Source organism: Pseudochaenichthys georgianus, chromosome 13 (assembly GCF_902827115.2).
Source record: "Pseudochaenichthys georgianus chromosome 13, fPseGeo1.2, whole genome shotgun sequence".
In the NCBI taxonomy this organism is placed as follows: Eukaryota; Metazoa; Chordata; class Actinopteri; order Perciformes; family Channichthyidae; genus Pseudochaenichthys; species Pseudochaenichthys georgianus.
Window position 1 is genome coordinate 35,782,572 of NC_047515.1, and position 23,778 is coordinate 35,806,349.

The 23,778-nt window shown below is 42.6% G+C and overlaps 1 protein-coding gene across 2 annotated transcripts in view; it reads left to right on the top strand.

Moving 5' to 3' along the window:
* Nucleotides 1–23,778, top strand: part of kirrel3b (kirre like nephrin family adhesion molecule 3b) — a 201,863-nt gene that overhangs the window by 75,405 nt on the left and 102,680 nt on the right. The window lies entirely within an intron of this gene.

Consider the following 23,778-nt stretch of genomic DNA (forward strand, 5'->3'; position numbering starts at 1 on the left):
TTCTATCCATCCATCACACCTGCTTGATCCTCTACCGCCACTTATCCATATTTTAAATTACTAAAGCCTCTCTTATGGTTGGCTTTTCGCCGATGTAATGACAAAGTTCAAATGTGAATCCATCTGCGCACAGCTCAAAAAGCCATTGAAATCCTCTCTAAAAGGCGCTGGTGGCCACGGCAACTACTGTTCATTTAAAAGTACCATGTGTCTAAAAAAAAACTGAGACCATAGATTGAAAATTAGTTCAACATTCTACATACTGTTGTATAATATGCTTTTTTGAGAGGGCTTATATTATCACTTATTGAGTTACAGCACATTGAAGTCCAGCATTATTCAATTAGCACAATGGTGTAGTGAGTGTACTTTTCTCTCTTTTTCCAAGTTTGACATGTATCGAATGTGGTGTTGATTTCATAATAGTGCAAACAGCTAAGAGTTTAGGAACATGAAATAACACAAACAAGTCAACAACATAAAAAGCAATGCAGGGGTAACTTTATCTATCTATCCATATAAATATGCTGCAATACAGAACATTCAGTGTCAGTATAACACACTAATCTATACTCAGAAGCTTCAACATTCAAAAGAGACTTAAAGGTGGGGTAGGTAAGTTTCAGAAACCGGCTCGAGATACAATTTTTGTTATATTCCATGGAATGCTCTTAACATCCCGATAGCAATGAATATCTTAAGTGCTTTGACAAAAAATCCATGGCTAAACGGATTGGATTGCCGCCCTGTCTGTCAGCCTTCCATCTCGTGCACACACAAATGTATCTCGTGCCCTCATTGGGCGTGCATTGCAGCAGTACTTTAATGACTCGCCAGCAACAGGCGGCCACTTTCACCAGCCTGCTGACGTCATGTGCGCGTTCATGTGTGTTGGAGGAGGTGCTCTGTCAGGAAGTCTGAAGGAAGGGGCGGATTCTTTTCGGCTGTGTACTTTCAAATTTTAGTGCACTCGAGCCGGTTTCTGAAACTTACCTACCCCACCTTTATGGCATTTTCACAGTATTGCCATTTACACTTCTTTAGTTGCTTTTTAAAAAGGCCGGCATCAAACTTCTTTACAAATCAATACTGAGATTTGAGGGAAAATGCCAAAGCTTGTAAATCAGTTTGTAGCTTGGCGCAGGTGACTTTTTCTTTAAAAGGGAGTCTTTTGATTTGTCTGACTTTGCCTCCTCTCATCCCAGCAGTACCTATCTTTTCCCACATGCACACGAGGGCATCAACAATTCCCTTAAACCCGCACTGAGAGAAGATATTGGTGCATACTTTTTGATCGAAGGTGTTTGTATTTTCATGTAGACTTTCATGCCCCGTGTTACGAATAGCAAAGTACAACCACACACACTCACGCACACACACATTCATCTCTCTAGTAGGCTACAGCCTGAAACTTTGAATAAATAAATCCTTGGGATTACCAAAGCGTAATTTTAAGAATATTTAGCATTAGGTGATTCTCGCTGAGATATTGATGTTTTGTAGCCTGACTTTCTGAATCGAAACCATTGAGGCAATAGGCACACACACACACACACACACACACACACACACACACACACACACACACACACACACACACACACACACACACACACACACACACACACACACACACACACACACACACACACACATACATACCATGTATACATCACTTCAGGGGACATTACATTGACTTACATGCATTTCCTGGAGACTTATCCTCACCTTAACCATAACCAACACATGCCTTACCCTTACCCTTAACCGTACCCTTACCCTAATCCTAAATCTAACCAAGTCTTCACCCTAAAATGAATGATTCCCCTTATGGGGACCTCCAATTTGTCCCCATAAGGGAAGCCAGTCCCCACACGTGACTATGTAAACAGATGTAGGTCCCCACAAGTATAGTAATGCTAGACCACACATGCACACACACACACACACACACACACACACACACACACACACACACACACACACACACACACACACACACACACACACACACACACACACACACAAACTGAACACAACAACAACAACAACAACAACAGAAACACAATGAAGGGCCTCTCTTCCAGGGCCTCAGTATAATTAACTGGAGAGGCTGAGTTTAGGGATTACTCCAGGAGGGGCGGTGAATTAAAGCTCAGCTAATGAGTTGAAGTTTCTTAATTTGTTCTCCCCCGTAATTCCAGAATGGATTAGCAGTAGCTTTAGTCGCCTCTTCCCACCGATTAGCATGGCTCGCTCAGTTTAGCATTTAACGGCAGGGAGGAGAGGGGAGCGGTAGGGATGATTTCACAGCTTATGAGTCAACTTGTTCGGTGGTTAATGCTCAGCCGTGTTTAGCAGATTAAGGCATTCACCTACTCTGGAGGCAGAGACAATGAAAGAGGGTCTATTGTCCCGATTAAATCTGCAAGATAAGGAGATATTTTTGAGTAATTTAACCTCATTCAGCTACATTGTCCAATTTGGTCAGAATGAGATTGAGTTTAGAAATAATTTTTTGTATTCGTAATGTTGGTTATGATGATTTATTGCAATCATACTGGAACACATTAGTCATAGGGCGGCAGTAGCTCAGTCTGAATGGACTGAAGGGTCGCCAGTTTAAGTACCAGAGTGGACCAAGTTTAGGTCTGGTCCTTGAGCAAAACAACTGATACAAATATTATATAATAGTATTAAAGCTGCCCACTTCTACTTCTAATACTGGATAAATACAGACTGTACATTTCACTGTGTGGTGTTGTGTACATTTTGATTTGAATCGTCCATTTTCCGTTTCCGTAGAGCCTCGAATTTCACAGTGACAAAAACATCCTTACTATTTCTACAGTTTATCTCTGTGTTTTCTCTACCTAAGTCTCCCCCGGTGCATTCCTCCCAGCCTGTATGTCTCCTCGGCAGAACCAGGATAGTGGACTTAAGACTGTCAATTAGGGTTAAAAGGCTCCGAGGGTGGAGGAGAGTAGCCGAGCGTGACTGCAGGACCTGGCACAGCACCTGATGCCTAATAATGAAAATTGACAGGGCTTGTTTTTTATTCTCCTGTTACTCGGGGCCATGTTGCTCAGAAGCACAATAAAGCCGGAGGGTGAAAAGCCACACCTTCAGGCAGGTTTTCCATTAGCATTATGCTCCTTCATTCATGCTAGAGTGAAAGGGAGAGAAAAATAAACAAACCTAAAAGCCAGTTGATGCCAGCTACTCCGTCTGCGATGTAACAAAACGATTATTTATTTTTCTTCTTTTCCCAGTTTAATGACATGAGGAGTGACATAATATATACTTCTAGTGAAGGATCAATTTAAATGAGTACAGTAACCTTCTGCTCCTTTTTATTTTTTGAAATTATACAGTATGCCTTCAGAGGAACTTCAATCAAAGCTTTAAAGCATCAACAATGTTATCATTGACAGCCAGGGAATGTGGCCTGTGCCGTGCATTTGAAGAGTGTAATGCACTTTACATTGATGCTTGGATCCAGCAGACTGACAACAAACAGCTTTAGAGAGAAGATGCGTACATTAAAGAGATATTCTGTTTTTGAACACCTCCAAGAAGCAAAGCATCTTCTTTACAGGCATCCGCCTCCTATGACTCATCTACTCAAATCTGCCATTTTGCAGCTCATAAACTCCACTAATAAACCACGTATGCTCCCATCATCATTTAAGTATGTTTATGACATATTTAGAGATGCCATGCCATGGGTTAAGCCCCTGTCACACTCTCCCGAAATTGACACTCGATAGACACACGATAAAGAAAATGTTCAAATTCGGCTGTGATCGTAGCAACATCGGGCCATTCGTGAGGGCATCTAAGCCATCGTATGACCGCCGGTGGAGTTTCTCAGGCTCCGGCAGCAACTTCGTGAGCGGCAACTTCGTAAGGCACTCGTGAGGGCATCTTGTCAAATCGTGTCATCTTCGTGGTATCATCGGTGCATTCACCCTCACTCTGATCGGGGCGAATGCCCGATGGCACCGAGGATAACAAGATGCCCTCACGATGGCCTTACGAAGGACAACATTGCCACACGAATTCAACACGAAAATGAACCTTCGCAAGGTCCTTCTGCAATTTTTTGGTATGCCAAAGATTTTGCCTCCGCTCACGAAGTTGCTGCCGGAGCCTGAGAAACTCCGCCGGCGGTCATACGATGGCTTAAGATGCCCTCACGAATGGCCCGATGTTGCTACGATCATAGCCGAATTTGAACATTTCCTTTATCGTGTGTCCATCGGGTTGTTTTATTGCACAACAAAATCATGTAAACATATTATGTAAATAACCCAATTTGTGTTCTGTGAAACTAAAAAGGATATAATATATTATTTTGAAGGACAGTTGACAGGAAGTTGTTGTTGCTATGGAAACAACAACATGACGGAGAAAACGTAATATTATTTACGTAATAAGTAAAGAACAAAGTCTGAAGATATCAGTACAGTATCATAGTACTTTAACATAATTATTTTTGGTACTTTCATTGCAGTTGTATGTCTTAAATGTAATGTTGCCTTCGTGTGTGGTTCGGGGCCATCTTCGTGCGAAATTCACAATTCCATATTCGTGTGTCCATCGGGTGTCAATTTCGGGACAGTGTGACAGGGGCTTTAAGGGATACACTGGACAGTTGTATTTTTGACCTTTCCTTCTTTTTAAAAGGTTGATGAGCCCAAGACATATCATATATTTGCTGGCATATCATAAATAACTGAAATAAACTGCTGATATTTCCACAATGAACAGCAAAAAAGTTACTTTTAAATCCTTGTTTGGCATCCTGATCTTGCCTGTGTTCTGTGATTTAGTGATTAGGTTTGCTAAGATTATTTTCCAACCATCTGACAACAAAACGGGACTCGATTACATGAAAAAACCTTGAGAGTGGCTGTTGGAAGTATTTTGGCTTCCACACTGTCAAAACAACCAATAAGGTAGGTGAGAAGGTCCTGTAGCCAATTAGGGGATAGGAAAAGACTGAGGCTCAGGAGAGGTTTTTTTGCAAAACAGCTTCACCGCAACATCCTCAGATTATTTGTAGCTTCTGCCCCCAGAGCAGAGGCTTGTGAAAGGTGTGTGAATATGCCCTTGCCTGGGAAATGTCACATCCGCACCGCAACATCAAGTGTTGAATTCAGTCCTAGCTTAAGGTATAAAGTCAAAACCACTCTCAGTCTGGAGCCGAACATGTGCACTCTCATTAGGATCTCTACATGTGTAGTAGGGAGGAGAAAAAAAAGGGAATGCACAGATTATAAAGCCTACGGCTGACAAATTAGTGGGTAGATGCGCCGCTGTAAGCATGAACAAGCTGTCTGACCGATTAGAGTGGCGTCGGCATTTCATTGGAGCACGCCTTTCATCAGGAAACTAGATTGCCATGGTGACGGCCGAATGACTCAGGATGGGAGCAGTGGGCAGGCTTGTGACATAGAGTGTCATATTGCAGGCACTTGTATTGTTTATGCAGGCACTTGTGCTGATGTTGGTTTTGTCTATCATAGCTTGTTGTTGTTTCACCACAGACATATTGTTTGAGTGGTAGTCAAGTGGAGAGTGGTCTTTCTGTGAAATATGGTTGTGAACGCCAAACACGATTAACTAATGTTTGCTAATTTCAAAGTTTTATCTCATGCTGGGTACTAGGATATCGACTGCTGAACCATAAACTGTGTGCGTTATGAGTTTGTTTCAAACAACTGTGGATTATCTAGGTTGAAGGGATGGTAATCCAGACATGTGTTTGTGTAAGTGAGAGTGAAACACAGACCTCTGTATATGGTATTAGATAAATAAACCCATTCTTTAGCCAGAGGGTCAGAGTACCACTGACCTCTGCTGTGACCACAGTCGTATTGACAGCAGCTGCACTTCACACACGCTCCCCCAGGCCTGATGTGTCCACTATCCTTCAGAGATGAGACCAGACTATAGGGAGATTTATAGAGTGCAGCTCGGCCACTAAAACAACACCAGAGTGGTTGATCACTCGCTTACAGACACCCAGAGGTACATAGCCTCCCTTTCACGGACACTTTTTCATCCCAGCTGCCACCCCTGAAACCGGAACAAACACAGAAGAAAAGGAGAATGTGTTTGTGTAGCTTGTAAAGCCGCATGTCAAAGTCAACTGACGTAAGATTAGCTCAGCCTTCATGTCGGTTCAGGATTTTGTGTCTGAATGTTGTAGATTTGAAGGGTAGGGAATCATAATTGCTATTTTTAGACGCAGCTCTGACTTACTTAATTATTAAAGAAACATAATGTTGTAATAGTACATGAGGTCTGATTTGTGAAAGTGTTCCTTGACAGTTAACCTGGCTCAAATAACATTTTAGTTTGTTTTGTAAATACATATTTGAAGTGTTATTTCAGTCGACGCTTTGACCCTTACCTAGATTATTTAGGCATCTTTAATGTTAATTGTTATAGAGTCACCAAATGTGCTATGAAATTGTAAACAAATGCATCCAGAGTGTTATTTTTTGCATTTGCGTTTTCTGGACTTGAAGGATTAATTCCTATATGGTAATTAAGCCTTGGGTAATTATATTGTATTATGTATTCCTCAGGTCCAGAGCAAAGGCTCCCTTCTACTCATTTTATGTGCATCTTATTATGTAACGAACAGGCAGTTAATTTTATGGTAATCAAAGCCCCACTTTCCCAAGGTTACTCCCAAAGTCGTGTCGTTTTTACTTTTTTGGCACTTAAACTGAATTGAAGTTTCTATCAGGGGATTCAGAGTAATTGCTATTATTCTGTACAGTAGAAGAACTGACCACAGGTGAACCGATAATAGGGACAGAAGGTTATGCTCATAATGTTACCCAGTCAGCTCTTTTATGGAGTGGGTGGACTCGTTTGACCAAGAGCTTCAATGAGAAGAAAGGTCTTTCCGTAATGCAATTTCATAATTCATCGGAAACAATGAATATTTCAACAGGGATCTGTCATCAGCTTAGGTTAGTTTTCCAGAGTAGACAAGTCTAGCGGCAGATTTGAACATGAAAAGCTGCGTTAGGATGCCTGTCAATTCTGCCAGTCACCCACACCTTGTGCACATTGCCCTGCTTATGAGAAATAAATGATTAATTGCTGAATGAGAGGTGAATAATGAAATTGTCTTTGATCATTTTATGTTATCTCTTGTCAGTAATTTGTGCTATGTCATTCAAATTCAGCTATTGAAATTCACTGTCAGCTCATTAAGTGTTCCTAGAAAATGGACACCCATCCCTGATATCCAGGAAGATTTGAGTTACAGCCCTCCTTCTTTTCAGCGGTCTCTCAGGTCGGCTCAGACATCCGCTCCTCGCTCTGGGCAAACCATTATTAGCTCCATGATTGGACTCCCGGTGTGGGAATACCCTGCGCTCCCCTCTTGACTGTGTGATCCTAATGCTGTGTGGCAGGTCCGGCACTCCACTGCCTAAACACATCTGTCATGTTTTGTCATAGTGATAGAGAAAACCGGCGACACCCACCTCTGTGACAGGATAGAGTATATCACACTTCAGATCTGTGTGGAAACATTCGCAAAAGCAGAGACAGTCATGTTCAATTAATGTATTCACAAGTTTGAAAGTACAACCATAAGACATCATGTGAAATGGGACAGCCCAATAAGCCGAAGCTTCAGAATAGGGGCCCAGACACTAAACATTAAGTACTAATCTAACTATCTATATGTACCTGTAAAAACACCCCCCAAGAAAAATGGCCACACTAATGGCTATTGCTATACAAAATGAACAGCCTCACAAGCTCTTTTACCCATCTGTAAACTGCACCTCTAATTTTCTCTTTGATTCACTTTTCATCCAAATTGCTCAGCTGGTGTTGATGACCACAGGAATTGATTACATCTAAATTACAACATTTGAACAAATCGGAACATCTGCTGGCTAGCACAGCTTGGTATATTAGTCTGGGCCTGGGTTTCGCTTTAAGCATCAAAAGTCCATCAATGACCTGAAGCGTTAAGCGATAACACGTCTTTCTACATTTTTTAATTGCCGTTGCATTGAAAGGACATTGCATAAGACTCATACAAGAACAATGTCTGAAATGGAAATGTACCATCAATAATCTATCTAAGTAAATAATGTGGGAAATAACGCCTTAGCTTTTCTGGCCCTCTGAGAATAAAAACATCTAAATCCGACTCTATATTTCTTTCTCTTTTTCCCTAACACACCCACACACAAACTCTGCTGTGGAAATGTATTGACTATACCAAGTGGGAATCTGTCCGATGCAACGTTTGTTTAAAAGGAGCTATCCTGATATGCAAGACTTCTTCTTTGTGGTCAAAATTGGAATGGGAATGCTCGGCTGGATTTCGATAGGATTCTTTTAGCAAGGCTACAGTTGGTATTGTAACTCCCTGGGGATACAAAATGTTGTAAGTGTCTCTTGATGTGAGCAACACACACACATCTCTTAGGAATGCGTGTGCCCAGATGCTTCTTCAGCTATGCAAACGGAGGCCATCACAGCATGGACAACTGGAATGTTAATACGTTTCGATATGCAGGGACAAACTAGGAAATGCCAGGGTCTGTTAGCCTTTTTTTCTGAGAGCATGATTTCTTTTTTGGAATGTGTTTTGTTTAACGAGCAACACATCACCATGTTCGAAGTTTTTGAAGTTTAACAATCCAAAACTGTTGAAATATTATTGGTATATAGATATAAGAAGACCTGGAATACGTAACAAACAACACAGCAGCACTCTTATTGCCTCGAGCAATTCATCTGCATTTTGGAGAGACTGAGCTATTGTTTGTGCAGAATGCCAGTGGGCATTTTTGTCCCACAGGTGCTGTGGCCCCTTCATGTTGAAAGTGGACTCAAAATAACCCATTCTTAGAGCGGCAGAGTAGACATTTCAGTGGCACTGTTCAAACTGCAGGAAGGAAATGTGCCTGAAGCCTAATGCAACCTGCTGGCAAAGGCTCTTTTGATCATTGCACATGCATGAGGTCATTTACTTATTGCACAGTAGCTTCTGGGCTGTCCCTTTTAATGCTAGCACCAACCTCAGGGTTTCTGGGAAATGCACATGGGTATAATTCTTAACTGTCAATTCTAAGCACTCACAGTGCAGAGACAACAAGCTAAGTTAAAACTCTTGTTCCCAGTGGCCAGGAAGCGTGAGTGACAGGGTGAAGTAATGAAAGCCACTGCCACTCAAGATTGTCTTGCCTGTCATCAGAAAAGTGGTGCTTGTCATCACATCAAGCACACGACGGGTCACAGGTGGAGCTAAAATTGGGAACAGCCATGGAGAGAGTTAAATGTGACTGACGGGAAGAACAGAACAATTACAGTACCTGCCAAGGGTTTTGAGTGCGCTAAAGGTGAGGATAATTGAGGAGGCGAATGTTCTTTGAAATATTCACGTTTTATTCTTAGCAGGGTCTTTTAACAGATATTCACAATAACCTGACTTATCACCAAAGTATATTAACTGTTCAACCTTCAGCCATACAAAAAATACACAGAAAATTGCTATCAGAAACAATGCCTGACGTGTTTTGGACGTCTTTGTTTACATTAGCAAGCCTCGCTAACACTCAGCGCTAACCTGTACGGAAGAGCACATGTGTTTAAAAAGCAGGAAATAAAAAAATAACTCTAAACCTGCAAGCGAAAAAGCATTTGAGCTCCACACTATTTCAGAAATAATCCTTCACGTGGTTTAAACAGGATGGCGTTTTATCACAACCAAATCTAACTTTATCTCCGGTAGAATTCAGGCATTAGCTCCGCCTCCTCTTCTTCTTTTTTTCAAGCTAAGGACCCAAGATCTGCGTTTCTCTAACAGGGCTTCAAAAGAGGGGTTTGAGCAGTATGATGGATGGCTACAATGGGTGATCTGTTTGTATAGGTATGGCCCTACAATATATATTTCAAATATAGCATGATTGGTCCACTTTAAGTATGATGCTGACAAAGTGTGGTGCCTATGTATGGGGGTTCAGAGCAACGTCGCCTCCAAGTGTGCTGCCTCTCTAAACAGCAGGAGACAAACATGGTCCCTCTCCAGGAGCACAAGATGGCAGAGGCAGATGGCCAATTACATCCCATAATGCCTAATTGTAAATGATGAGGCAGGTGTCAAATTAGGGCTACCTACAAATGAAGGGGAATTCATAACAGTGTCCAAGCAGAACGTATTCTATTAGCAGTGAGAGAAGTTGCAGAGCTAATGGCTTACAATGTATTTATACCGAAAAAGACATGTTGAGACAGTTTCATGAAATAACCTCAACATGTAAATGCCCAGAGAACATTCTGAATATGTGAAAGATGATTGGTAGTGCACATGCATGGTACTGAGTTTCCCCGAGGTTCATTTCACTCAGACAAATGAGGTTAGGGCTAGGTGGCAGAAGTGTAAATATCAAACCAAGATCTCCTCAGAGCAATGAGCCTTTCTTAAAGTCCAAATCCACATCTTCTTGAATATTCTGAAATCCAATTAGTTCTTATTTGTATTGATGCCTGCACAGATGTAGAACAGGAATGACTTTCAATGGAAGATGGATTGGCTGATTCTACCAATAAATCAAAGTAAATAAAACATGACATTAAGAGCAAGTGTTTGTCGAGAGTTTCTTAGGATGTTTTGGTTTGTTTTCTTACAGACTTGAATATGTCTTTTTTGGCATTTGATGCTTTATTTATTACCTTTGTACAACTGAGGCACTAGCCTTGAATTATTTGTGTGTTTGTAGTGGGCAAACGATGATGATTTCCATTCTGTTCGGTCCGGTCGATAGTGGTTTTACAATAGATCAGCTTTCACACATTCATTCGTTTATTCTTGATAAGTTTCCTCGATGGTTGTACACAATAAAGTCCATTTTCTTGTCATGCTGAGCACTGTTCGGCTTGTGAGAACTGTTGAATAATATCTTTTGTGGCTCTGGAGGGACCTTTGTAAGGTCTAAGGAAATTAATTTGATGATGTCAGTAAGGCTTTAGACTTCAAATGTTTGACAGAAAGCCTGCGAAATATAAACTAGCAGAATAGGGCCTGTGAAATTATGTCAGGAAAGGTCTAATGAAAGACGCTATTGTGAGAAAAATGTAGGCTTGTGCATTTCGAATAATACTGGGGACTAAAAATCTCAGCCACTCTAGTGTAGAATTTGACAATTTTTCAAATGTAGTGTGGCATGCTGTTCTTTTAGAGAATGCTTAGAAAGATGTTTTGAAAGGTGTACAGCACTTTTGCCAAAGACATGAAATGTGCAATCCAACGCATGAAAGCTATACAATAGGAACAATATATGGTGTATATGGTGGTTCAGTAAGGTTGTTTGGACATCAATAAGTCACTCAAGGTTGTTGCTACGAGGCCCCAGGAGGTCACTTTGATTGTCTCATTCAGTTCCTTTCTCCTCATCTCTATTTGCTCGTCTTTCTCCCTTCACAGGTCACCGTGTCCCTGTTCTCCTTCCTGTCCCACCAAACCTAATTATTGCCTCTTCATCCAGGCACAGTCACTTCTGTTAATTAGAACAACCCTTTTAGTCATTGAACATACATCTTCGCTTCTCAGCTTGGCCAAGGCCGGAGCAGACCGTCATTCATTTTAAGTGTCTTCCCTTTCTGTCTTTTCCTAACCCCAGCCACCTCTTTGCGGCGGCTGCACAGCTCCTGTCCAGAAGCATCGAGCCGCTAAATGGCCACAACCAACCGTCCAGAACGACCCGGCAGTGAATATTAAAAATCCATCAGGCAGCAAATCAACAAGCCCGTACATGACAAACAGTATTATTTTCATATGGTGTTACTGTCACCCTTGGCCCTCCATTAACGACACAACGTTGTAAAGAATGTGAATTAGCTACCATTATTGCGACCAACAACCTAATGGCCTAACGGTTCAACATTCTATTGAAACAAATGTGACAAAAGGGAGGGAGATTGTATGAGGGTAAGAAGAGAAAGACAAATCAACAAACTTCTGAAGGACTCCCACAGCTCAGGGAAGATACACAGGCATTCTGAGAGCCTTGGATAAAGAAAAGATGTTGATTGCTTGCACTCTTAGCCAAAGGTTGTCCCTATAAAAGCTTGGCCTTTCCTGAGCAGCCTGGCCCCTCGCTCTTATGAACACGCTCATATGCTTTTAACGATGCTCTCTGCCATCGCCGCGCTCGGCCTTCGCTCCAGGAAGATGCTGTTCCATTACCCCCCCAACGCCCCCCTCCATCAGAGGAACACACAAACCTATCTGATGAAGCTGCACAGTGGGTAGAGATCTACTGGGGGTTCGTTGTTCAGCCAGGCTTTAGATGCTGCGGTTTGGGGTCAAACAGGTGGAGCTCAGGGAATTTGGGTTGTGCAGTGCAAATATACAGGGGGCGAAAAACAGATTGGAAATCGAAAAAGAAACAAAACTGTTTGATGACCTCGATGTCAGAATACTCGGGATAAAGACAGATAAAACAATGGAGACAGAATGATAGGGATGGATCAATGACATATTTACTGTACACACACATTATCCCGTTATTAAATGTGTGTTGTTTGTGTGTCATGTATTGTGTCTGGATACTTGTCTGTTGATGTTGGACATGGAGCTGCTGTGACGCAAGTCAAATTTCAGACTTGATCTGACAAATAAAGTAATATCGTATCGTATGACAGGGCTCCGCTGTGTGATACTACCAAGAGGTGGGGAGTGTTGGAGGGGATTGTGGTGTTAGTGTAATAGTAGCTGCTCTCAACAAGATGGTTTTGCAGCAAAGGGAAATATATTGGAAACCATCTTGTGTATTTATTTTTAATAAGTGAATTAGATTTGTGAGTGTATAAGTACCTCATATTTATTTAAAAAGCAAGTCGCTTATCATAATGTTCAACGTCTTTGAACACCTTTTACATGGCAAGGACATTTACAACTGAATCACATTGAGGGTTTGAACAAATATTCAAATTAAAACTAAATTACCAGTAGTTTTTTTAACTTCACTGGAATAATTAAAATACAGGACTTGTTGGACAGCTTTTACCAAACCGCCATCTGTGTTTGGCGCTAACCTCTGAGTCGGTGATATTCTGTGTTTCTCCAGAATTTGTCTGCACTGCTTGGTTGATCTGGGCTTCAGTAAGTTGCCAAAATACTATGAATGCCATGCAAAACAAAGAAACAGCAATTCCCTAAACAGCTAGTCATGGGCAAAGGACTCCGCCTGACCCAGTCCACACGGCCAGCTGAGCTATTGCCTTCCCATTCCACAGCATATGGATGCAAAGCGCTGCCAACAGTGCAAATGGTGGTTTAGATCCATCTGCGCCCAACTGTCACAGAGTGGCACCTGGGGCTTGATGCTCCACAACCTCTGCTACAATCAGGCCACGGGTGCATTGAAGAGAAACTGCTGCAATATAAGCTTGCTCCTCCCTCCAGCCATCTTGACAAATATTTCATCTTTACCAATCTCCAAAACTGTTTGCACAGACATCTATAAAGAGGGGAAAAAAGGAAATGATAACCCTGAATTGTCTGTACATCATGGTGTTATTGTTGACATATACTTCCACGATTCATAAGGAGACTAAATTGGATTTTGAAATGATTACTCTAAATGTTTTTTGACACAGCATCCTTTTTTTCCTTATGCAAATAAATGAGCAGCGGCGGCCGTCTCTGATGTTGCTTCTCTCCCTGCCACAGGGCACACATTAGTGTCACACTCCCTTCAATGGAGGCATGTCATAAAAGACAAATCAATATACGGAGATGTCACGACGTTTGCCATTATTATTATTCCTTAATGCTAGCAGAGGCATGATTTAATGCCTTGCACGTTTTTCTCCTGCCTGCCGTTGCTTATCCATGGAGTTTCATTAGCATACAAAGCCCTGTTTTAGTGGTGGGGGATTTGTGGTAGATAGTAGCCAGCCAGTTAGCTCATCTTACTAACCTCCTTTGTGTGCGTTTCCTGCTGCCAGGGCTAAAGATGATGGTTTTGTGGCACGTTTGAGAGGCTCTGTCACATTAATCCTTCCCACACACCGCTCTAAACCCAGCAGCCTACAATCTTAATGCAGAGCTGCTCAGATCCCCCCCCGATACTATAAACAAAATGGACGAAGACAAACAGCAACTGGCATAGGTTGGGCACAGGTACAAAGTCATTGGGGCATCTGTGCTTACTCAGCTGAGTTTATGTTTATTTGAGAGAGAGAGTGAGATGCAGCAGAAATATAAACTCTGCTTAGATGGGCGTTTTTTATTTTTGGGAAATCATTCCACGCCTTTCATAACAGGTCTCATAAGGCATCTCCTCCTATTCCATCATGGAGATGCTGCTTGCTTTTTTGTATCCATGCCTGTCATACGATTGAGGGCTGCAGTGTAAACTTTCTGCTAGACTAAGCCTTTTCCCACAAAGGTTCATGAGAACTCTTTAGTTCTCATGAACCCGGAATAAGTTCCTGGGGTAGGATTAGGCAAATGAAGCCGCTGATGTCACTTCTTCTTCTTCTGCTTTGGGTTTACTGGCAGGCCGCAAACATCTTCACGGCGTATACTGCCACCCGAAGTCCCCGGCCGGAAGTCCCCGGAGTTGGGGACTGGCTTCAGTAGAAGCTGCTGGGACTCCCAGCAGCTTGAAGCCTTCCGAGTAAATCGCCAGAACGCCGACACCTCCTCTTCTCCACCGCTCCCATGTTTTATTTTGTGTTGCCATAAGTTAGTCTCTCTGCGTTTGTGCGCTGGGCTAATGCTAATAATGCTAATGCGAGGATAATAAAATGGCGGCTTCACAACACCTTTTGGGAGTTTTACGGGGCGTGGTTTGCAATCCGCCCAGCCAATCAGACATAGGAACCGTTTTCTCCCACGAAAGTACCTGCTCTCTAGCAGGGACGGAAAAGGGGGTAAAAAAGGTTCTGATTAACTAATTTTTGTTCCGGCTAATTTCGGAACTATATCGGAACTAAAGTGGGAAAAGTACTGCGGTGTGAACGCGGCTTTTGTTTTTTCCTGGTTCAGCCTTCACGCAAATTGGTCAACCATTACATCACCTCCCTTTCAAGGAACTAGAAGTAACACCTGGTGTCAATTAACTTAAAATGTCAGCATTCACAGGTGCTGCAATGGCACCACAAGGTGTGTGCTGTGTGTGTAAAGGTGAGCATTGTACAGGTTGAGGGGGTTCTCTAGGAATAAAAAGGCATTCATTATAATGTGTTACCAATCTCAGACGCGGAAGCTACATGAGGTGTTTGTAATGACATATAGCACTAGCACATAACACGGGGAGAACATGAAATCAAAAGTTTAGCATTGATGAATTAAGAGAGCAATCACAGACAAGAACAGAATATTCCATTGCCTGCAATATTAGCCTACATCAACACTGAGTCTTTGTGTCACCACTGTACATGTCTGCACACCCAAACATGTGGAGAACACACTGACACAAAAGGCTCCCCACGGCTAATGCAGCTGTTTGCTTTAATAACAGGCATAAGCACATCCCTGGAGGCTGGTGCTCCAAGATGAAGTCTAACGCTTCCATCTCCTTAGGCCACAGCACCCTATATTTCACACTGGCAGGCCAACACATGGACACGGAGTAGATCTAGGGCACTGCGTGTTCATGTTTGATCTTATCACACGTGTGTACATTTCCTTCAACGCTGTAAAGTTATTCCTTTGCTGGCTTAGGGCATGAGGTGAGTGTGCAGGAGAAGTTGGAGTGTGTATGTGTGTCCTTGATCTTCGCAGGAAATCTGACAGGCCAGTGTGCCTACGGATTAGAGGAGCCTCTGTTTGGGTGGCTGCATAATTAGGACAACTATGTTGACACAGTGCTGCAAAGTGGCCTGCTTTTTCATTCCCCTTCGTCTCTGCTCTTTCCCTCCGCTTTAAAGGTTTCCGCACATTAAACCCAGACTTGAAACAAAACCCACATTATTCCAGGCAGGTGATGATTGCTAGGAAATTGTAAAAATTCAGCTCTCACTATGCTAAAGTGCAAAGAGGCAAGATTTTGCAATTGAACTAAATGAGGCTTATGCTATGTTAGGTAGCATACAAGCTGTGTAGTTAGGAGTCATGTATTTATTTCGGTTCACATGAGATCAAATCATCTGAAAACTGTCATTTGACTGTAGCTACCGCTGCATTCGATTTGTTCACATTGTAACCCTGTTATGGGTTGACAAACTATCTAGCATGCCTCTCGCCTAAGGCATTTTGCGATGGACCCTGTGACTCTCAGTGGGGATTCGAAGAAAATAGGTGTTAGGATAGATCCGTGGATTTGTGGCCACAGGGTTAAAACATTACGATAGACAGAATAGGACATAGAAAGTTCTATGTACCCCACCCTGCAAGGAGCCCAATATTCCCATTTCCCCTTTCAGTGTCTAAGTCATTTACTTTCATCAACGATAGGAGTCAGGGCACAAAGCAAAACAATGATCTCATCCATCTCATGTCTTCAGCTCATTTTTTCATTTTTACCTAATCTGTTTGGGCTTTTCGAGACCCCCGTAACACAGAGAAGAGATTTTGACAGTTCCACAGGGAACAGTTGTCGTGCTTCCTGTACACTACAACAACATGTCTAATTGAGCCACGCAGCTCTGTGACATCCTCTTGCCAAAACCAGTCAATTGAACTGTGAGTGAAGACCTTTGTAGTGTGTGTGTGTGCGTGTGTGTGTAGGTGTTTGGCTGGCTGCAAGGCGATGGCTCCTGGCTGTCCTGGAATGCTCTGTGGCAAGGTCTGTCAGCCTGTTGTGCTCCAGGTAATAGCTGACATTTCTTCATTTGCGCACCTAATTACTGATTTACACTGCCTCTAACGGCATGTGAAGTCAGATCCAGACTCTGTAATGGCCAAGGGAATCTAGCCAGAAGTGTCCGAATGGCTCACTCTCCTTCTCCGTCTCTCCTCCCCTCTCTCTACCTCTCTGTCTCTTCCACTTTCCCCTGGCTGGCTGACACCTTCTCTGCATCCTTTATTTATGCACTCTTTCATCAGTATGGCGTTCTCCTGGCAACATGCCAAGTCAAATTGTCACTTAGGATCAGAGATGACTTTATCTCTCTCTCACTCACTTCTTTCCCCCTTTTTCTCCTGTCTTCGCATCTTTCCAATACCTTCACGGGATGACTTGTGCAGTCACTACATGCAGAAGCTACCAAACGGTGGAGAGATCAGTTGACTGGAAAGAATGGAAAAGCTGGCGGAGAACGAGTCAATGGCTCGGCTTAAACTGACACTGAGCAGAATCCCATTTTACACCACTTTCCCTTTGCATTTAGTAAGGATTATACATTTCCGAAATGAGACACAATATGTTTTGTTTACGATTAGGGAAGCAAAGCAATGCGAAATGAGTATTTTCTGTATGAAATGCATCCCAATCAGTAACTCAATAAAGTTACTGCCTGGTACTCTGTTCCTATATGTTATGTGGTTATGAGGTGGAGACAAAAAGATGGAGGGAGGGATCCACCCTTTATTACAACATAAGACGCGAGTCATTTCCTGGAAATGAACACACATTGTGGTGTGATATATGGCATCCCCTCTTCCATGTAACGGCAATCTAAGTGTCCTTTATGATTTCATTCAAAATCCCTCGTCCTTGTGTGGTGTAACTAGACACATTAAGGAGAAATGACGGGTGGTCCCTGCGAGTGTATGGAAAGCCGGTGGAGGATACAATATGTATTCTCCACCTGCAGGGGTGGGGGTTGGTAGAGTTCCTATTAATTATAGTGAAAGGAATTTGCCCCGCTGCATATTGTTCAGGTCCACTGGATGATCGCTGCCATGGTCGCATGCATGTGTGTGTGACGGTTCAAGTGTCCCACTGTGGCATGCCGTGTTGTACTAAACGAAGCAGACTTTAATGGCTGCCTTAATGAAATGCCGGTCTAATTAAGCCCTCTCCACATTGGTGGGGACAATCTAGATTCAGTCTCTCTTTCACTGAGTTCCCTGAAGGCCATGTTCCAACTTTTCCTCCAGGGCATGTTGCCTTGACATCTAAAAGCTTCCTCTAATAGCTCAATTGTGTCTAGCATGTCTGTTGGTCTTTGCCAACATATGCTCGAGCACTGGATCTTTGATAACGCAAAGCATCCTGTCAGCATATTTCTTCCTGTACCGGGGAAGCACTTTGTTGTCTTTAGGGACCTTTGTTAATGAAGAATATCATTGATAGCAGTAATATTAGGCTTCTCTAATTGTCATTGCTGCACATGTTCAGAGATAACTCTTGTAAACACCAGGGAATTTTTGTTTGTGAGTTTATAATTCGCAACATGGCCATCTGTGACTCATCTCTTCAACCTTTTGACAAGGGGATGACTTTCCTTAACACAACATCATGAATATGAGAAGCATGTTGAGTAAGCTGACCTTCTGAATGTTCTTTAGCAACGTGACACAGTGGGGTGACATCCAGACAAAGTGACTCTGAGATATTAAAGGTTTTGGACATGCGCACAGCTAGCAGTGATCGATGGTCCCACAGACACAGCTAAGTCATCTTTTAATCTTTTTCCCCAGTCATTCTCCATCCTTCACACTGTGCTTACAGGATGATGACATAATTAATTGCAAGAATATATGAATGAATGTTGTTCTGTGCAGATCTTCAGTATATACAAAAGTATGATAAACAGCCTCTCGTGATTGTTCTGCTTAATTGTCGGCTATGACCTTCAGCTGTATAGGTGCAAAGCAAACTCTTGATAAAAAGCGGTATGCATATCTCGGTATCTCCGTTTCTTCTCTTTGCCCCTCATTTTCAGTTGGAACGCTTTATTCATATTTCTTTGCTAGCTGTCACAAGTAAATAATGAGTAGACTCAAGATGTCTTTGATTTGTAAGGCCTTAGTCGGGGTTACAGCTCAATTGGCACAGACAAGAACAAAATCAGCTCATTTGCTGAGGGCTCATTAGGAGCCTTGCAGCCAGGGTCACCGTATGAGTATTTTTTATTGAAAAACCCCTTGATCCTGAAGATGACAGAAAATATGCTTGGCAATGATGGCAAGAGAGAGGGGAACGATTTCTCCAGATGACAAATTATATGCTTTGGGCTTGGAGAAAGAGAGAGGGCCAATGCGGGCAGACAGAAGAGAGAAAGAGGAAGAGGACATAATCTATACCTGTGTGACTCCGAAGCCCGCAGATGAAAAGTCACATTGTGTCAGACCCAGTGTTGATGCATGCTTCCCAGATGAGGCAGCCGGCAGATATACTGTTGGTATGAAGGCTAGTCGATCAACACTTCTGAAGGGATATCAACATCAATGTTTGATAGTGTCCCATATAGATGAAAAATGAATGTATATCATGTTTACCTCTCAGAGCCAACTGTGACAGTGAATGCTAACAGCCATTAGCTTAGCAGAAACAATGTATTTGTCATTGTTGTGCAGTTTAACAAGCTGACATCTGCCCTTTTGGTTGATGCATGTCTTTACCGATCATTATTTTATGTTGTATATGGAATCATGAAGCTGATTGGGTTAAAATGTTTTCTCTCAAAAACACTGGTTTCAAGCTACATTGTCTGTGATTCCCTGTCTGGGCTCCCCATGCTAATCTGATTCACATGAGCACTCAACTCATATCTCTTCTCAAAATGTGTCTGTCTTCCCGGCTACGAAGAAAAACATATCTGTTTTTTTGTGTGCGTGTATTCACCAATAAAACATTTATAGGATGTGTTATAGGATTAAATCCATGAGTATCTGCAACCGGCTTTATAGGAAACATTTGGTACATCATTAGGCACATCATTCCAACAGCTGTAGAAGACACCATGCTGTGTTGGCCCAAAGGAAACACATCGGCCCACAATGTGTTATTGTTTTCCTTTTTTTTCCGGGGCTGATAATATATGCTGAACTAATATGTGCGTAGATATAAGAGGATAGATTTTCATGGGCACAAATGTGTTCCTATGTGCATTGACTCAGATTGACTGGCTCTTTTAAGGAAATAAGGAGGGTGTCTTTTCTCAAGTTAATGCCCTCTCCACATAGCGATTTGGCCTCGGCCTCCATTATTCTGCCACATCCCATCCCTCTCATCTCACTGTGCAGGACATCTTCATTACCTTGGAGAAACAGAGATACCAGCAATAATTATTCATAACAAATATGCACCTCCAAATTAATGGAAAGGCATACTGCTCCATCCTGGTAATGTATTTTTAACACAGGGTAGCACCGGGACACAGGTTAAGACCTGCAACTTATTATTCATATTCAGCACTATTTCAGCCAAGGTTAAATGCGGGTATGAAAGAACAAAGTGGTAATAATTGTGTCACTACAAGGGATATAGTGTATGTTAATGCCGTCAGCTCGTTTCTATCAGAATCTCCATTTATAAGGCTCAGCCGTTGGTTTATAAATTATCATTATTAACCAGTGCTTTGGCAGATGCAATGTGCAGTTCAGTAGCAAATTGTCCAGTGCTTAAAAATAGCATAAATGGTTTTAGACAAGTAATGCAGGCAATTTGTAACTACGTTGTTTTGTTGTGTGTGCACCCGATGTTTAATCACACCACATATGTGTGGATTTATAGAACACGGGTCTGTTTTAATTGCGACGATTATGTGTCTCCTGTCAACCACCAGATAACACTACTGGAGCAATCCAGTCATATTTTGGATGTGTGTGACAGCACTGGGGGAAAGGCTGTGAAGAGGCTGTGAAAAGGCTGTGAAAAGGCTGAGATAGAGAGACAGACCAAAATAAATTGAGACGCAGTGAGTCAGGCGGAGTCAGAGGAAGCTCAGGACAGAAGGTTCAGGTTGTGACATGTTAATTGCCCCTCTGCAGCCAGGTTGCTGGAGAGGGTTGACATCCTGTAGGGTCTAAAACTGCCTGGGAGTGTGGCTCCACCACTTTTCATTCACCGCTGAAGGGTAGCACTGACACGCACACACACACACACACACACACACACACACACACACACACACACACACACACACACACACACACACACACACGAGCACTGCCTGCAGTATTATACGGCACCTGATGTTTATCATCCCAAAGGGCATCACGTCACACCGCCAGTCCAACTCACTCCAGCTGATTGCCAGAAACCCACTAACTTGCAGCCTCACCTTCCCATGCCACTGTTCATTTATAGCCCTTTCCAAACGGCAGATAAGGGTTCCTTTGTACCTTTTCACGTATCTGTGTAGGTAGTATTTTACTTTGATTCCTGTCCTACTGCCAACAAGTCCATCCGACAAGGGTGGTACTTTCTGTTTCCCAAAGAAATTCAATGGTTGAGATTCCATTAGTGACTTTTCTTAAGCCTTGAAACTGGCTATTAGGTGGTATTACAAATGATAATGAGTGCACATATAGTAGAAGCCTCTGGGCTGTTTAAGTAAGGCTTTGCCATTGAGATAAAGCAAGGCAACAGAGAGAAGTCACACTGCGAGTACTAGCTTACTAAAGGTCAGACTGTCAGTGTGGGGGCCACTCTAATCTCCCCTGACCTGACCTTCAATGGCGCAACATCATCTCCATTAGTGTTTACAAAAGCAGCAATCCCATTTCTGCATTATACGTGTGTATTTTTGTATACACCTGATAGTGTTCATACGCTGCAGTGTGCATCTGTGGGAGAGGCTGGCAGAATTGTCTTGCAACTGGCAGCCTGCCAAGCAACAGGACAAAGGCTCTGACAAGCAAGGCAATGGCAGCCAAAGGTAAAAGCCAAGGGTAACTCCACGAGTCACAGAGGCAGTTCAGTGACCAGGCAGAAGGCGAGCGCAGAGAAGCCTGTAAGTGCCCGGTAAAAACTCCAATGGACCATGACTGTGGCTTGTTGAGAGGGCCTTTAATTGGTTTAGAACCCATGTCATCGCCACGTAGATGGGTTTAAGATATGCCTCCACAACCCAGTAGCCGTGCACACTAAGTGGAGAGGTGGAGAGGACACACCCTTGGTCATGAACAGGTTTAAATGGAAGATATAATGAAGTAAAGCGGGATCTCTGGAGAGAACTGTGCAGTAGATGGCAGCGTTTTGATGACTAGTTTTCATGCTTGTGACTGTGTTCCCAATGCGCTTTCAGTAAGGGAAAGGAAGTAGGATGATTCTAAAGTGTGGGTAGTAGTTAATTTCTAAGGGATTTCTTGTCTGCTTTTTCTCTCTATATCATTATTTTTGTATGCTGTGCCTTGGCTGAGTTAAATTATGGCATTGGCAGTAACCTGGCGTTTTCCTGTAATGTTAATGAGATACAAAGTGCAAGGGGAACTATTGAGTCACACACTTCATCATCGCTTGTGGAGGCAGCGGGAATAGGTTAGGACATCTATTTTTTATATAAAAGTGACCTAATAATGCCTGACCCTTACTCTTTAACTGCTCAGCTCCCTTCATGGTGGGAGCACCCTGTTGTAAAACCTTGTCAGAGTCATTAGTCAAATTGACACCCGACTGTGTTAAAAGTGTGGAGGGGCTAAAGTCGAGGAGTGAGGGCGCCTTGTTGAGTCAGGTTTTTCTCTTTTAAAACAAAAGGTTCAACTGTATCTATCAAAGTGTTCTGAATTTAAAAAAATGAAAAAGCACAAAGGCAGTGATTATGTTAGTTGGGGGTTTAGAGGTAGTATAAGAGAATGGGGGTTCAAAGCTCTTTGATTATCGGGAGCTGAATTATCGCCCCAGGCAATGCCATCGGCAAAAGAAAGTTCAAGAGGTGTGGAAAAAAGGAGAGGTGTAGTCATGGAAAAAGGGTTTTCTCGAGGCTTCACAGTCTAGTAACCAGCATGCTGAGTTGGATCTGGCAAAGTGCCCCGGGGGAGGCCAGGAGCTCTGAGAGACAGTAACCTAAGATGAGAGGTACCTGAGCTCCAGCATCAAACCCCTCAGACTGTGACATCTGGGTTTTCCCACTGAAGTGGTCGGACTGCCCTCACTGGTTGGGATAGAACGAGTCAAACATGAATCTCAATCTTTTTGTAGCATGCTACCTTTGATTCTTTTTTTGGTTAATGACTTAAAAATGTCTTCGCAAAGAGAACGATGTATAGCATCTGTTGAAGACAAAACATTTATCACGACTTAAAATGAATAGCTTTTTAAATAAATGGTTCTTTTTAGAAGATTGCTAGATTCCAAAGAGAAAAGTCAAAGTGGAGCATTTTCAATTAGATTTTAGGCTTTTTGCCCACAGAGTTTCTGGCGAAGCTTAGTCTATCATTACCCCCCCTCCCACCCCATTTATATTACTGCCTGAAGTCCCCTAAATCCTGTGACTACTGCATCTCACACATCTGTGCACTTTTATGGCATTTGCTAATGTACTGTAAATGACATAAAATATGACAAGCTTAGTTTTTTGCCAGCCCCCGGCTTTATATCATTCTTTACACCATTTTGAATTCCCATTTATTTATTTGAAGGCAGGTGTGATTTTATGTCCTCTCCATGGCTGTAAAGTGCTACTTTGAAATGCAAATGAAGCTTTGATTGAGAGATTTTCACGGAGAGTGTGTGCGTTCGAGGTGGCGGTGTGAACGCAAGTCCAAGGGGAGATGTTTTGTGGTCCCATTTGGGGCTTTGTGATGTATTGCCGAAGAACCAGCAGACTGGTAAAGGACGCTCTAGGACACACCGTTGAGCTTCTAAATCAACTTCCATCTATGACTTACAGACTTTGCAGACAATCATCTCGGCTGGTGTTCTCACCATAAACCACACCTCT